Below are 14955 nucleotides of genomic sequence, written 5' to 3' on the forward strand. Positions count from 1 at the left end.
CCTTCTCTCTTGTATTATATTTGGTTACCAAGACTGCACTTTGTCATACCCCGATTTTGGTCCTGATTTTTTTCCATTTTTTCATTTTTGTTTGGCACTTGGCCTAAGGTTCATTTGCATACATCCATTCCCAAATCCATATTTTTGTTACACATTGGTCATTGTCTATGCCTTTTGATCATGGTGCTTTTGATTATAAAATGGATTTTAATCATTTGACTTTTTAATTTTTCAATTTGATTTTAATTTCGAATTAAGTTTAATTCCAAATTTCAATTTAATCTTAATTGTTTATTTTACTAATGATTCAAACTCTAATTGATTTTAATTTCCAAATGAGTGTTAAGAGTTGATATCAAAGTAATTTTAATGAATTATAGATTAATTTGATTTTAATTTGGTTTTTTTGCTGATTTGTTATTATTATTTAAATTGATATTTAGATTAGTCTTGGATTATTCCTAAAAATCCATATCCATTTTTATAATCAAATATCCAATAACCCAACTGGGTTACTGTGGTTAGTGCATTGCGAGTTGGTGCTTACACCTCCAATTTGGAAGAAGGCATGAAGATTCATGAATTGGCAGTGAAATATGGTATTTGAAATAAGATTGACTCTCTCTGCAACTTTGATCGACATGAGCATAGAAGATGTTAACAAGGTTTTCAAAGGAATGGCATATAGAGATGTTGTTACTTGGAACTCAACAATTACAACTACCAAAAATTAAGGATTATAATATGCATCTAATTACAAACAACCGTAAACTACAAATTTGAGGCACTAAAGCTAATCACCGACATTTTAAACTTTATAGTGCTGCTTGTTGTAATCCCGTATCCCAGGTTTTGTTCCGGTACCTAATATCAGCAATCTCAAATTGCCACTCCTCCTTCACGTGCCATTGGTTCTGGGCCAAGTTTTGGCATGTCACCATCTGTTGGCTATCTCCCTCACTGTCTTTGAAGCAGCCAGGCTTGCCAAGAGGAAACCTTTCTTCATTTCCAAATAAACCTGCAATATCACAGCAGTCCATATTTCGGTTACAAAGGCCACAACAGAAAATTGGAAAGAACATGACAGCATCGAAAAAAACTCACCGTAACCACTGATAATTGTTTGGCTCCCCACAACAGAAACTTCAGCAACAGCTTGTAAACAAAGCCCGTGTTCGAGAAATTGAAGAAGGTTGGTGTGACAGTGTTGGGATCTGTTGAAGAAATTCAAACCAAAATATTAAAGAGACAGGAGGCTGCAGCAAAATGCGAGAAAGCCATGGCATATGCTCTAGCTCATCAACGGCAGTGCAGAATCTAAATCCTCAAGTGGAAATACAACTGTATTGAATGAAATCACAGCTAAGGTTAGGCTATCTAGCTCACAAAATCCGGATCCATTACTCAAAGAAACAAGATCTCTTGGAAGGTTGTCAATTTCTCATGATTCAGACCCTTTGAAGGAAGGAAAATATCTGGAAGTGCACCAAGTAATCCTCAAAGAATAAATTCTAATTCTGGTTCAAAAACAGTCTTTGTTGGTTCAGCAGCAGGTGCTTCCAACCTTTAGGCTCACAAACCAAACTCAGTATGTCCTCCTGCAACATCAAACACAACGAGTTTCTGCATAAATGTACCAAGTTTCGATGCATTGGATGGCATGGGCAAAGAAGAAGCCTACCATAAATGAGTGTCGGCATGATGTGAACTACAAGACGTGATTTTTGTGCTTCAAGTCCGTCTAAACAGCCACGTTGAGACTGCATTTCGTGTATGGCGTACAAAATGTGCCTTGGAATGTCGCGAAACGTAAGGCGATGCTCTGTTGCAATGCAGTGGACCAATTAGATCATGAGCCCATACTAACAGTCAACATATGCTATGTGCATTGATTATAAACCTAAGGCTGTGGACAGTTGCAGAATGACATAATTTTTTTACCTGCTGCAGACATGTGCTGGACTTCACATCCATAAACACCAAGCAAACATCGAAAGGCCTGATGCAAGATAGCATGTTAGCAAAATGAAGCCATCACATCTGCCTCTAATAATCTGGCTCGAAGGAAAGGTTATCTAGAAGAAAATTTAAAACTCGCCCATGATTTGAAAGTTGCGGAGGACGAGAGATATGTCTTTATGTCATCTATGCTTGGATTGCTGGCAGAATATGGTCTGTGGCCTCGTGTTATGAATGCCTCTTCAGTATCCAACTATGTAAAGCATTTACATGATCGATTACAATGGAGGATTCGGAATTCACATGATAGAATTGGAGAGATAACTTCTGGGCTAGAAAACCATGCAGATAATGGTAATCATATTGTGGAAAGTCCGGGTTCAGCACATTTGACAAATCACGTTAATAATGAATTCATGTTTCATCATAACTTTTCCCAGCAAAATCCTATTGACAATAAACAAAATCATCAACCAATGAGCAATATGACAGGATATATCAAACCAGATGATATAATGCAGCAACAGCACACATATGGCGAAGTTCGTGAACCTGCATCCAATTATTTTGACGGTCAAAGCAAGGCTGATACGTGGAGGGAAAAAATTGTCGGTGAAAGAAATCACGGATACTTCGTAAATAACCACAACAAGCTTGTAGCAACTTAAAACCTTTCCAACAATCACCAATTTCACTGCAGTAAAAAGTAGAGAAAAATCCCAAGCGTTAAAAATCCAGAAAATCCCCAATTTGGAATTAAGACAAAATTCAAGAAGAAAGCTTGCGTTAAGAATACCTTTTCGAATCTAGCATAAACAGGGTAATCCGAGTCTGAACGTCAAAAAGGTATTTTGCAGGATGCTCCTTTGAACACCAAATGCACCTTTGAAACCCTAATCAGGAGATATAAATAGGGAGAGTGAATCAGTAAACAAAAAGAGAGGACTTGGAGGCGAAAATCTCAAACCAAACCCTAAAATCCCAAAATCGAAACATACCTGGATCGGAGAGGCGAAAGAGTGAAGTTTTGGCTTCATCGTTCATCGTCACTACCAAATCGCTACCGGAGGTAAACTTCAGATTCCTTTAAGCTGTGGGTTTTGTGCATTTGGGAATGAGGTTGAGGACGCGAGAGAGAGGGTTGAACGCGAGATTAAGTGAGCGATTGAGTGAGGTTGGAGATTGAGAGAGCGGTGAGGGAGCAATGTCATTGAGGGCGAGGGAGAGAGCTTGCTGGTAGCGATTGAGAGAAGAGAGATTCGTGAGAAAGAGAGGGCGAGTTCGTGAGGCCTCTGTTACTATTCCATCTTTTTTTTTCTTCTTCTTTTCTTTAATTTATTTGTTTAAACAGAATAAGTTTTGAAAGCATTAAAGATTATTTTGTTTAAAATTCCTAGATATTAGTTAATAATAGTTTTTATATTTCCAACTTATTCCCCATTGATAACCCAACAGCCAAGCGGCTGGGTTCAGTTACCGGTAGTCCAACAGTTTTCTTTTTTATTAGTTTTTTTATTTTAATTCTAATTTTTAATCCATTTTAGTTTATTTATCCAATCTAGCATCAAAATAACAACTAGTCATAAATGACCTAGTGGAGAGAGGGTAGTTTCATGATCTTAAGTGGAGAGGGTTCAATACTCATATGTAGCATTTTTTTTTCTTTAGCATTTTTTTTCTTTTAGCATTTTATTTCTTTTAGCATTTTTTATGTTTATGTTTTATTATACTCATGGTTTCATTATTATTTAATAACACAAAATCTGCTTTTTTATTAATTTCATCATTCATTCAAAACCATTTTAAAACTATTAAAATCATATTTCTCGATTCAATGTCGAGCCCATTTTCACACCCTTGTAAGTCGATTGCTTTTTGAGCATCGCCATCAACCTCACATAGCTTACTCTTGGGCTTTCTTACAATGAGCCGGTTCCCTTGCACTTACACTCATATTTCACATCATTTGTTGTTTGGGCCTGATTTAATTATTTCATGGTTTTGAATCCCCATTTGACAAAATGTACCCCACTCCCCCGATGTGTATATAATTTTGTATTGTTTTATTTCTTTATTAGTTTTGACTGTTTAGTTAGATACTAACACAAGAGTAAAATCCACCATTCCTAGAAAATACGAAAAAATATGACTCGATCCAACGTCGAGTATTTTCTCAATAAACAAATCAACTCATTTCTCCCTCCTATTCCATTCCATTTCTTCCAAACTTTCATCAAACGCTTAATTCAACGTCAAGCCATTTTTTCTGATAAAAACTCAAAAAATATTAATCTACAGTTAAGACCCTTTCAATAAAGGTGGAAATGGAACATGATGTATACCATGCACTCCTGAGATTAGGATTCGAGATGTATATCTCGCCAATCCTAGCTCTCGCCATCATCTAAATTTATCCACTTTGCTCTCTCAAACACTCATTCAAATTTCTCTTAAACGTCCATCAATACTTGGTCTAGGTCAAGTCATTTTCACAACAAAACTCAAGATACATAATTCTTATTTAACACTTTTCCAATAAAGGTGGAAATGGAACATGGTGTATACCATGCACTCCTGAGGTTAAGATTCGAGACGTATGCCTCGCCAATCTTAACTCTCGCCATCGTCTAAAATTGTCAATGTGGTTTCATCAAACCTTTTCTCAATCAAATCTAAGATACTTAAATCTTATTTAACACTTTTTCAATAAAGGTGGAAATGGAACATGGTGTATACCATGCACTCCTGAGATTAAGATTCGAGACGTATGCCTCGCCAATCTTAAACTCTCGCCATCGTCTAAAATTGTCAATGCGGTTTCTTCAAACCCTTTCTCAATCAAATTCCAAAACACTTAATTCCTATCTTAAACTCTTTCAATAAAGATGGAAATGGAACATGGTGTATACCATGCACTCCTGAGACTAGGATTCGAGATGTATATCTCGCTCATCCAAGTTCTCGCCATTATTCAAAACACATCAAATCAATCAATTTCTTTCCTCGCCGCCGTGCGATTGATCTCTTAAACCTTTTCACAAACGAAAGGTACTTTGTTTCAAAACAATGCAAGGCAATGTTTCTCCACCTGTTTTGGGTAGTCCAACAATGTTTTCGTCGATTTGACACAAAGTAGCTTTCGCTAAAATCGACCAGCAAACAAACATTTTTCTATCCAGAACTACGTAAGCCTTGATTTCTCTTTTGAGATACGTAGGAGCAGGATTTGTAAATCTTGTCAGGCCCACTAATAAAAAAACTTAGGTTTAGTCCTTCGTCAAAAATCCAAAAACATTCTCTTCCCATCCATTCTTTCTTTCCCACCTAATAAATTGAAAAGCCTAATATTTCAACTAAGACTAACGCACATAACTGACCTAATGGTTCCCGTTGAGTACAACGGACGTGAGGGGTGCTAATACCTTCCCCTCGCGTAATCGACTCCCGAACCCTGATTTGGTTGCGACGACCAATAATCATTGTCATTTTGTCTTGGGTTTTATCGATATTTCCCCTTTCCTTTTTGGGAATAAATAAAGTTCGGTGGCGACTCTGTTTTCAGTCCATCATTGCGAGCGTGCGATCGCGCTTCGCTTTGAAGTCGTATCCCCATTTTTTCGAGGTGCGACACACTTCTTTGGTGTAAATTTTTTCCAGATATTATTGATATGATTATTCCATATATGTCTAAATGATTAATATTTTCCAAATATTTACAAATGGATCTCTAAAAGTTCCTCTGATTAAAAATAAATCATATGCACAAGCATTGCATGCATCATGTGCATAAGCAGGTTTTGTTCAGGGCTTCTTGATCAGTGGTCTAACTCTGTGTTCTTCATTTATTTTGAAGACAAGTTGACGCACCGGTACTACGCCAGAGCCAACTCTTCAAAGCTAATGGATCACCTCGAGCAAGAAAACAGAGAACTCAAGGAGGAAGTGGCTAGGTTGACTGCCCTGATGGAGTCATTCCTGGCCGCCCAAAGCCAGTCTTCTCCAACGCCTTCAACTCCTCCCCAGAGGACGGTCATTTCAGAGGTAGCTTCCTCTACCGTGCCTGCTACCAGTGTCCATTTTTCTCCGTCTGCTATGCCAGTCGGATTTCCATGGGGGATGCCCGCGAATTTTGTTCTAGAGGGTCTCGCCTCTAATTTTGCTTCTCTGCCGACATCTAGCCCGGTCCTTGTTGTGCCACCTCTAGTTGTGCATACTTTAGCTAGAGTTAATGACACCATTTATCACTCTGAGCCGTCTGAGGGCCCAGATGTGTACGAGAAAATGGATGCTATGAATGATCAATTCCTTGAGCTGCGCAAGGAACTGGAAACTCTAAGAGGGAAGGACCTCTTCGGTAAATCTGCTATTGAGCTGTGCCTCGGGCCAAATGTCAAGATTCCCATCAAGTTCAAAGTGCCTGACTTTGAAAAGTACAAAGGAAACACTTTCCTGCTCATCCATCTTGTGATGTACGCACGCAAGATGTCAACTCAGACCGACAACGATGAACTCCTCATCCACTACTTCCAGGATAGCCTGTCTGGTGCCGCATTGAGATGGTATATGGGCTTGGATAGTGTGAATATTCGCTCCTTCAACGACCTTGGCGAAGCTTTCGTCAAGCAGTACAAGTATAACGTTGATATGGCTCCCGATAGGGACCAACTGAGGGCTATGTCCCAGAAGGAGAAGGAAACATTCAAGGAGTACGCCTAGAGGTGGCGTGAATTGGCTGCACAAATTGTGCCCCCTCTTGAAGAGAAGGAAATGATGAAGATCTTTCTCAAGACTTTAAGCTCTTTCTACTACGAGCTGATGATTGCTAGCGCTCCCTCTGACTTCACCGAGATGGTGAACATGGGGATGCGACTAGAGGAAGGAGTCAGGGAAGGACGTCTGACCAGAGAAGAAGGCTCTTCTGCCAAATGTTATGGGGCGTTTGCCAAGAAGAAAGATGGAGAGGCACATGCCGTGTCTTCCCATATCAAACAAAGAAGACCCTCTGTGAAGAGCAAGACTGTGCGCCCAACCAGTAACCAAAACCAGGTGGCTCATATAGCACCTGCCTTCAGGGAAAATCAACATTATTAGTATCAAAACCAGCAACAACAACATCAACAATATCAACAACAACATCATCGTCCTCAACAATAGGCCTACCAGCCTCAAAACAACAATCAAACCAGCACTAGCTATGATAGGAAGATGGTCACTTTCGATCCAATTCCGATGACTTATGCAGAGCTATACCCTTCATTGATTGAAAGGGAGCTGATTACTCCACGTGACCCGCTGTCGCATTACGCGAAAAACCGGCGGGAAAACGAAACAACAGAGCCGCCACCGTGCGTTATTTATCCCAAAGAGGGAAAGGAAATGCTCGAAGTAAACCTGGAAAGGAAATGGCCTTACGACCAGAGAAAGATGGGATCGGGAGCCGGTTATGCGAAGGGAAGGTATTAGCACCCCTACGCATCTGTCGTACTCGACGGGATCCACGCACAAAAGAACGGATAAGGTTGCTAAAAACTGATCAAACATCACACAAGGCTGGAAGGAAACACAGAAAGACAAGAGAAACGGGACTCGGCAGGATATCGCATCCTGGGCCTACGTAGTCTGTCAAACACAAACATCAGAGTCGACGTAGTTCGGGACAGGGGAAACGCGCTTGCTAGGATGTCGCATCCTATGCATACGTATCTTCTCTGACCGGAGAAGAATCAGAGCACTCGTAGCTCGGCTAACGCACGCCAAACAAAACACAAACAGGAAACCGACAACCAATCGCTGGACTTACGTCAGACTCCACACAAACAGGCAAACATGGAAACTGAATGCCAATCGCTGGACTTACATCAGACTCCGAACCAACAAACACACACAAGAAACTGACTGCCAATCGCTGGACTTATGTCAGACTCCAACAAGCAAACAAGACACAGGAAACCAACTGCCAATCGCTGGACTTACGTCAGACTCCAAACACACACAAAGGGGTTGAAAAAGAAAAAGGGTGCCCGGAGAGATCAGCTCATCTCTTGCCTACGTACCTCATTTGGTATGAGGATCAGGGCGACGTAGTTCCCCTACGCAGGGAAAGAACTTCTAACCTAACCAGAGACTGGGAAATGACAAACTAGAAGGGAGACTGACTCAAGCCTAATAGTTATCATGTAAATTCACCATGGTCCTAGGTTGAGGTTTCTATCTAACTTGCACAGGGAGCAAGCTATCCTAAACAACACAGGCAAATACACAAGCACAATAAACAATCACACACACTATATGCAATCAATTGGGCTCATACAAGGTTAGGCTGTGAAACACAAGCCAACTGGAATCGGGTGTAATTAGCTCTTAACCCTAACATTGAGAGTTAGGGTGAAGCAGATGAAATGGGAAGTGAGGGTAAGACCTCACAACTCTTATCCCTGGCCTGGGAGAGCTTGACTCAAATAGAAGGTGTGGGAGTTCAGAAAGTAGGAACTCTTCTCCCCATAAGACTGACACAACAAAGATCTTGGGTTAATATCCACAATGCATCAACACATGGTGTGAGCAAAGTGGATGACACACTGAATAGTAGGAGATGGATTACACATCTCTTTTATCTACCAATTGCCTCATAAGAGGACTTTTCCTGCTTGGCACAAAAGGTAAACAATCACAAGCATTGCCTCTTAAGGAGGACTTCAGACAGGTGCCTGCCCACATAACAGGACAGGTCTTCCAGACTACATGAAGAAGAGAGGTTATACCTAAGTGGTTAAGCAACCAAGCAAAAGCAAGTTCAAAGTGAACTTAAGACAACTAATGTACCTGTGGAAACATCAAACAAATCAGTACAACTATACAGACAAACAACCAACAATTAATATCAGACAAACAAACAAGGTTCACAATGGGCAAGCCAAAAGTCAAACTCAAATGAGTCAACATCAACCTATAAAACACACAAATATTAGTAATCAAAGGCAAACATCAACGCTCAAATGATGGAGCATCAACAACCATGTGACTTGGATGTTCAACCTGAAATCAAAGTTCAAATGTGAGAGGCAAACCACTAGGTCAAAGCCTAGGGTCAAAGATGGAGAAAAAAATTCAAAACAGAAGCTGAAAAATAACATTAATCAACTTCAAACACATCTTGAAACATTCCAAAAGGTATCATATCAATATCATATAACAAAAGCATTTCATGATCCATTGAAGTTCAAGGCAATTTTAAAGCTCAAATGTGACCAACCAGAATGAAAAATCTCAATTAAATCAAAAATGATTCAAATAATTCCAAGAAAATTCATGCATATTCACAACATCCATAACATGCATCACACAAAAAATCAGGACAATTGGAGATCATTTGGCATGGCAAACACATCACATAAGTTGAACAAGCAAAGGCGTGACACAAATTGTCACAGCAACTTCACATGATCATAAAACAGAAATGATAATTGATAAAAATACCAAATCAACACCAAAATGTCAAGCAAAGTGTCTAGTTTCATCATGCAAATTTTCAGATTCATTGGATCAAAAACCAGCATTTCACAAATGAATAGGCAAGGCAAGGTACAAAATGGATACATGATCACATAACCTAGCACCAAATAAAATCCAGCCATGCACAAATTTGGAAATTATGATCATAAAATAATAGACAAACAGAGGAGCAAGTAGAAAAAAATTGGAGGTGAATTGATGCATTTTTCAATTTATTATGATTTTATGAAGTTGGAGAAAATAATAAAAATGAAAGAAAACACATAGCTTGGCATATGGAGGGAAAGGATGAAAATATGAAATAAATTTTGAAAATCTGCCTTGGCCAGGATTCGAACCATGTACAAATTCAAAAAAGTGGCGCCAGCACAAATCCTAACCAGAGAAGGGTCGACGCATGGCCAGCTATGGTCGACTCAAAGAAACACAGCCAGAGCTTCGGGTCAGCGCAAGACCAGCTACGGTCGACTCAAAGTTGTCGAGCGGTCGACGCAACATTGTTGTATGGTCGACGCATAGCTGAAGATCTTCATCTTCTTCATGAAGAAGAAGATGAACAGTGCGCGAGTTTCAATGTTTTTCCAGAATTTTTTCCAGAACTCAAAAACAAATACATCAAACAAATCCTCATGACATGTAGGTTATAGATCAAGCAATATTTCATGTTAATTCATCATGATTCATGCAAAACGAAGCAAAATCAAATTAACATTCAAGACTTCAATTAAGCATATCTCTCTTAATAATGCATCAAATCACATGAAATTTAGATCAGAATCACCAAGAGAACAAGATCTACCAGAATATATACATGAATTTAAGAATTAAGAGATTCGAGAACTGAACCTCTTGAAGAGCAATTCTTGATTTTGCATGATCCACATCTTGTAAGTATCCAAATCCACTCTACAATGCTTGAAATGATGTTTGGTGAAGAAAAGGAAGCTTGCACAGGTGTAGATCTAGCTCAAAACAGAAACTCCATTGTCATCTTCATGAACTTCACCACTTGATTCTTGCACGAATTCACCAATTCAACGCTTGATCTGCACAGAATCAAAGCTAGGCAACAAGTATATAAAGTAAAATTGCAAGGTTCTTTGAAAAAATTGAGTTATGAATGAGAGAAAAATTTGAAGTGAGAGAGAAATTTGGATCTAGAAAATGGGAAAAAATGATTAACCTCCTCCAATTCTGTTAGGGTTAGAGTATATATATGCTTTACTAATCACCTTGCTAATCCATGTTTAATTTGGTTAATGAAAATAAGGTGTTTTGCAAAAATCAAAATTTGCATGGTGCATGTAGTAATTACACGTGAACAGTACCACACCCTTCATCAAAGTCACTTAAAATGATCTTTTAAACACAATGGCAATGGTAAAAAATCCATACAATGCACCATTTTTGAATTTTTGCAATTTCCCTCCAAAAAAGGCATGGATATGCAAGTGATTATGTGATGAGATTTTATGTAATGTGATGCATGATTTGGAAATTAGAAGTCAAAAGGAGAATATTGCAAAAAGAATCACTCATTTTGGAGCTTTGAATCAAAAGATATGGCCATTTGAAGTCCCATGCATATTTGGCAATGATTTGATCATATATCCTCAACCACACGTTAGAAATCCATGATCTTGGACATTTTGGAAATGGGAGAGAAAGATATTCAACTTTCATGTTGGACAAAATTTCATTTGAACCATTCTTGATGATGTAATCTGAAGTTGAAGTTGGTCAAAAACCTTTCCATTTTTGGAAAGTTCAAATTACAGGTCACCTGCTATTTTGGGAAAGTTTTGATCTGGCTTCAAAATCTTCAATGTAGGCACTTGTCATGATGAATGAACCTCTTTTGGACATGAATGAAGTGTCTCAAACCATTTCTCCACCTCTTAGCCCTCAGTTGACTTGTAGTTGACTTTTATGGGGCCCTTATGACCTGAAACTGCACTGTGGACTTTGAGCCTCTAGCACTTGGTACAATGGCTTCAAAATGAACCTTGATTCATGTAAGATCTCTAGAACAACCATGGGGCCTCTATCTCATGGAAAACCTTTGGCTCCTTGCACATATGGATTCTCCTGATACCAGTATTGACTGATGATATGCAATGTACTATGCAATGACAATGCAATGTTAATGTATTGTTAATGTGATGTCAATGACCTAAAGAAATGAAATGAATGTACAAATGGGGGGTCCAAATTTGAGGTGCTACACCCACCTGCTGTACTGACCAATCCTCAGTGGTGGTACAAGCCCGAGCTTCACTGTGTTTATCATTCCGGTGCTCCCGGACATGATATGGAGAACTGTTATCCTCTCAAGACCAAGGTTCAATACCTTGTTAGAAGCGGTATTTTGTTTTTTAAGGACGTAGGTCCGAATGTTAAGAAGAACCCATTGCCCGAGCATGGGAAATCTGCTGTTAACATGGTTCAGGGTTGCCCTGGCAAATACAAGGTCCGATATGTCAGCCATATCAGACAATCTTTGGTCGAGATGCATAGGCTGTTATGTGGATAAAATCATTATGAGCATGACCATGATAGCTGCCGTGTATGCACTGTAAATGAGAAGGGATGTCGCCAAGTCAGGAAAGATATCCAAGAGATGCTGGATCAGGGTGTGATCGAGATACTTCAGAATCGTGATGAGGATGAAGTTAATGTTATTTCGCCTGTATTCAGAATGCCCAAACCTGTTGTCGTCAGATATGATGGCAGCAAGAAGAAGGCTTCTCCATCTCTCGTAATTAAGCCAGCTGGCCCTGTTCCGTACTCTTCAGATAAGGTCGTTCCCTACAGATATAATGCGGTTGCATTAGAAGATGGGAAGGAGGTGCCTTTTCCCTCCACCTCTGTTACAAGTATCTATGACGTCAGTGGTTTGACCCGCAGCGGTCATGTTTTTTCGGCGCCGCCGAAACCCCATGAAGACGTGTTGAGAAGAAGAACTGATGATGTTGTTGCCCGTCCTGTGGGGACTTCTTCTTCTTCTCAGAATCCGACACTTGTTGTTGATAGACCTGCCGTCATTGCTAAAGCTCCTGTCCCTGTTGGCTAGAATGGAATTTTGAAAGAGGACTGTGATGAGATGCTGAGGCTCATCAAAAGGAGCGAGTATAATATTGTTGATCAGCTGCTACAAACTCCATCAAAGATATTTGTGATGTCTTTGTTGATGAATTCCGAGCCACACCGTGAAGCTTTGCAGAGGGTGTTGGACGTGGCATATGTGGATCACGATGTCACAATAGAACAGTTTGATAGCACTGTTGCAAACATCACTGCTTGTAACAATTTGAGCTTTTGTGATGCTGATCTTCCCGAGGAGGGAAAAGACCACCATTTGGCACTACACATTTCAATGAACTGCAAGGATGATGCCTTGTCTAATATGCTGGTAGACACATGATCATCGCTAAATGTGTTGCCAAAATCCACTCTGGCGAAACTTTCTTACCAGGGGCCTCCCATGAGGCAGAGTGGAGTGGTTGTTAAAGCTTTTGATGGATCCAGGAAGACTGTGATTGGAGAGGTTGAACTCCCAATCAAAATTGGACCTAGTGATTTCCAGGTCACTTTCCAGGTCATGGATATCCACCCATCATATAGCTGCTTGCTTGGCAGACCATGGATTCACGAGGCAGGCGCCGTGACATCCACCATACACCAAAAGTTAAAGTTCGTCAAGAACAAGAAGTTGGTGGTGGTAGGGGGAGAGAAGGCTCTCTTGGTTATCCATTTGTATTCCTTTTCTTATATAGATGCTGAGGATGAGGTTGGGACTTAGTTCCAAGCCTTGTCTATTGCTGAGCCTTCTAAGAAAGGAACTTCTTCATTTGCATCCTACAATGATGCGAAGTTGGCTATTGAGCATGGCGCAACTACTGGTTTAGGACAAATGATTAAGCTGGAAGACAATAAATCTTAGGCTGGCATAGGGTACTCTTCAGGCAATTTCAATGAGCGCGGTTTGTTTCAGAGTGGTGGTTTCATCCACATGGTCGAAGACCAGGAGGCTGCTGCTATAGTGGAAGATGATGCAGAGGAAGATTCTGGCAACTTTGTCATCCCTGGACGAGTCTGCAATAATTGGGTCGTTGTTGATGTTCCAACAGTTGTCCATAAGTCCACGTAATGTTCATTTTGTTTAAAAACCCTTCTCCCATGCGAAAAGGAGGAGTGATGACATTGTTGGCACATTAATACAATGATATTCATTCAATAATTACATGTTAAATGTTTGTTTTTCCAAATTATTTTTCACTTTTTGCTTTTTGCATGAAATTGGTGATCACCATAAAACCCTAAAAAGAGAATAAAATCAATCTTTTCATCTGCATAATGATTTGTTTTGTTTGAATTCTGAAATCTCTTTTATACTCAAAATCATTATGCAGGTTGATCAAACCCATTGAACATAATGATCCAACACCATCTCCCAACTTTGAGTTCCCTGTATTTGAGGCAGAAGAAGATGATGTTGAAGAGATTCCTGATGAGATTACCCGTCTGCTTGAGCACGAAGAGAAGATCATTCAGTCGCATCTCAAGAATCTGGAAACAATCAACTTGGGGTCTGAAGATTGTGTTCGCGAAGTGAATATTGGGGCACTCCTGGAAGAATCTATAAAGAAGGGGTTGATTGAGTTGCTACGAGAATATGTCGACGTCTTTGCCTGGTCATATGAAGACAGGTCTGGTCTAGATACCGATATTGTGCAACATTTCCTGCCTTTGAAGCCTGAGTGTGTGCCTGTGAAGCAGAAGCTCAGAAGAACTCATCCTGATATGGAAGTGAAGATTAAAGAAGAAGTTCAGAAGCAAATTGATGGGGGGTTTCTGGTGTCTTCTACATATCCTCAATGGGTGGCCAATATTGTGCCCGTGCCTAAAAAAGATGGAAAAGTCCGAATGTGTGTGGACTATAGAGACTTGAATAAAGCTAGTCTGAAAGATGATTTTCCTCTACCACACATTGATATTTTGGTGGATAATACAGCTAAGTTCAATGTCTTCTCATTTATGGACGGATTTTCCGGTTATAACTAGATTAAAATGGCACCCGAGGATATGGAGAAGACAACATTCATCACACCTTGGGGAAAATTCTGTTATCGAGTGATGCCCTTCGATTTGAAGAACGCCGGAGCCACGTATCAACGAGCTATGACTACCTTGTTTCATGATATGATACACAAGGAGATCGAGGTGTATGTTAATGATATGATTGCAAAGTCGAGAACGGAACTTGAACATGTAGAGCACTTGTTGAAGCTTTTTCAGCGTTTGAGGAAGTACAAACTTTGTCTGAATCTGAACAAGTGTACATTTGGAGTCCGTTCCGACAAGTTATTGGGCTTTATTATAAGCGAAAAAGGTATTGAAGTTGATCCTTCCAAGGTCAAAGCAATACAAGAGATGCCTGCGCCCAAGACTGAGAAGCAAGTCCGAGGTTTTCTTAGCCGCTTG

Source organism: Lathyrus oleraceus, chromosome 3 (genome assembly GCF_024323335.1).
Source record: "Lathyrus oleraceus cultivar Zhongwan6 chromosome 3, CAAS_Psat_ZW6_1.0, whole genome shotgun sequence".
NCBI lineage: Eukaryota > Viridiplantae > Streptophyta > Magnoliopsida > Fabales > Fabaceae > Lathyrus > Lathyrus oleraceus.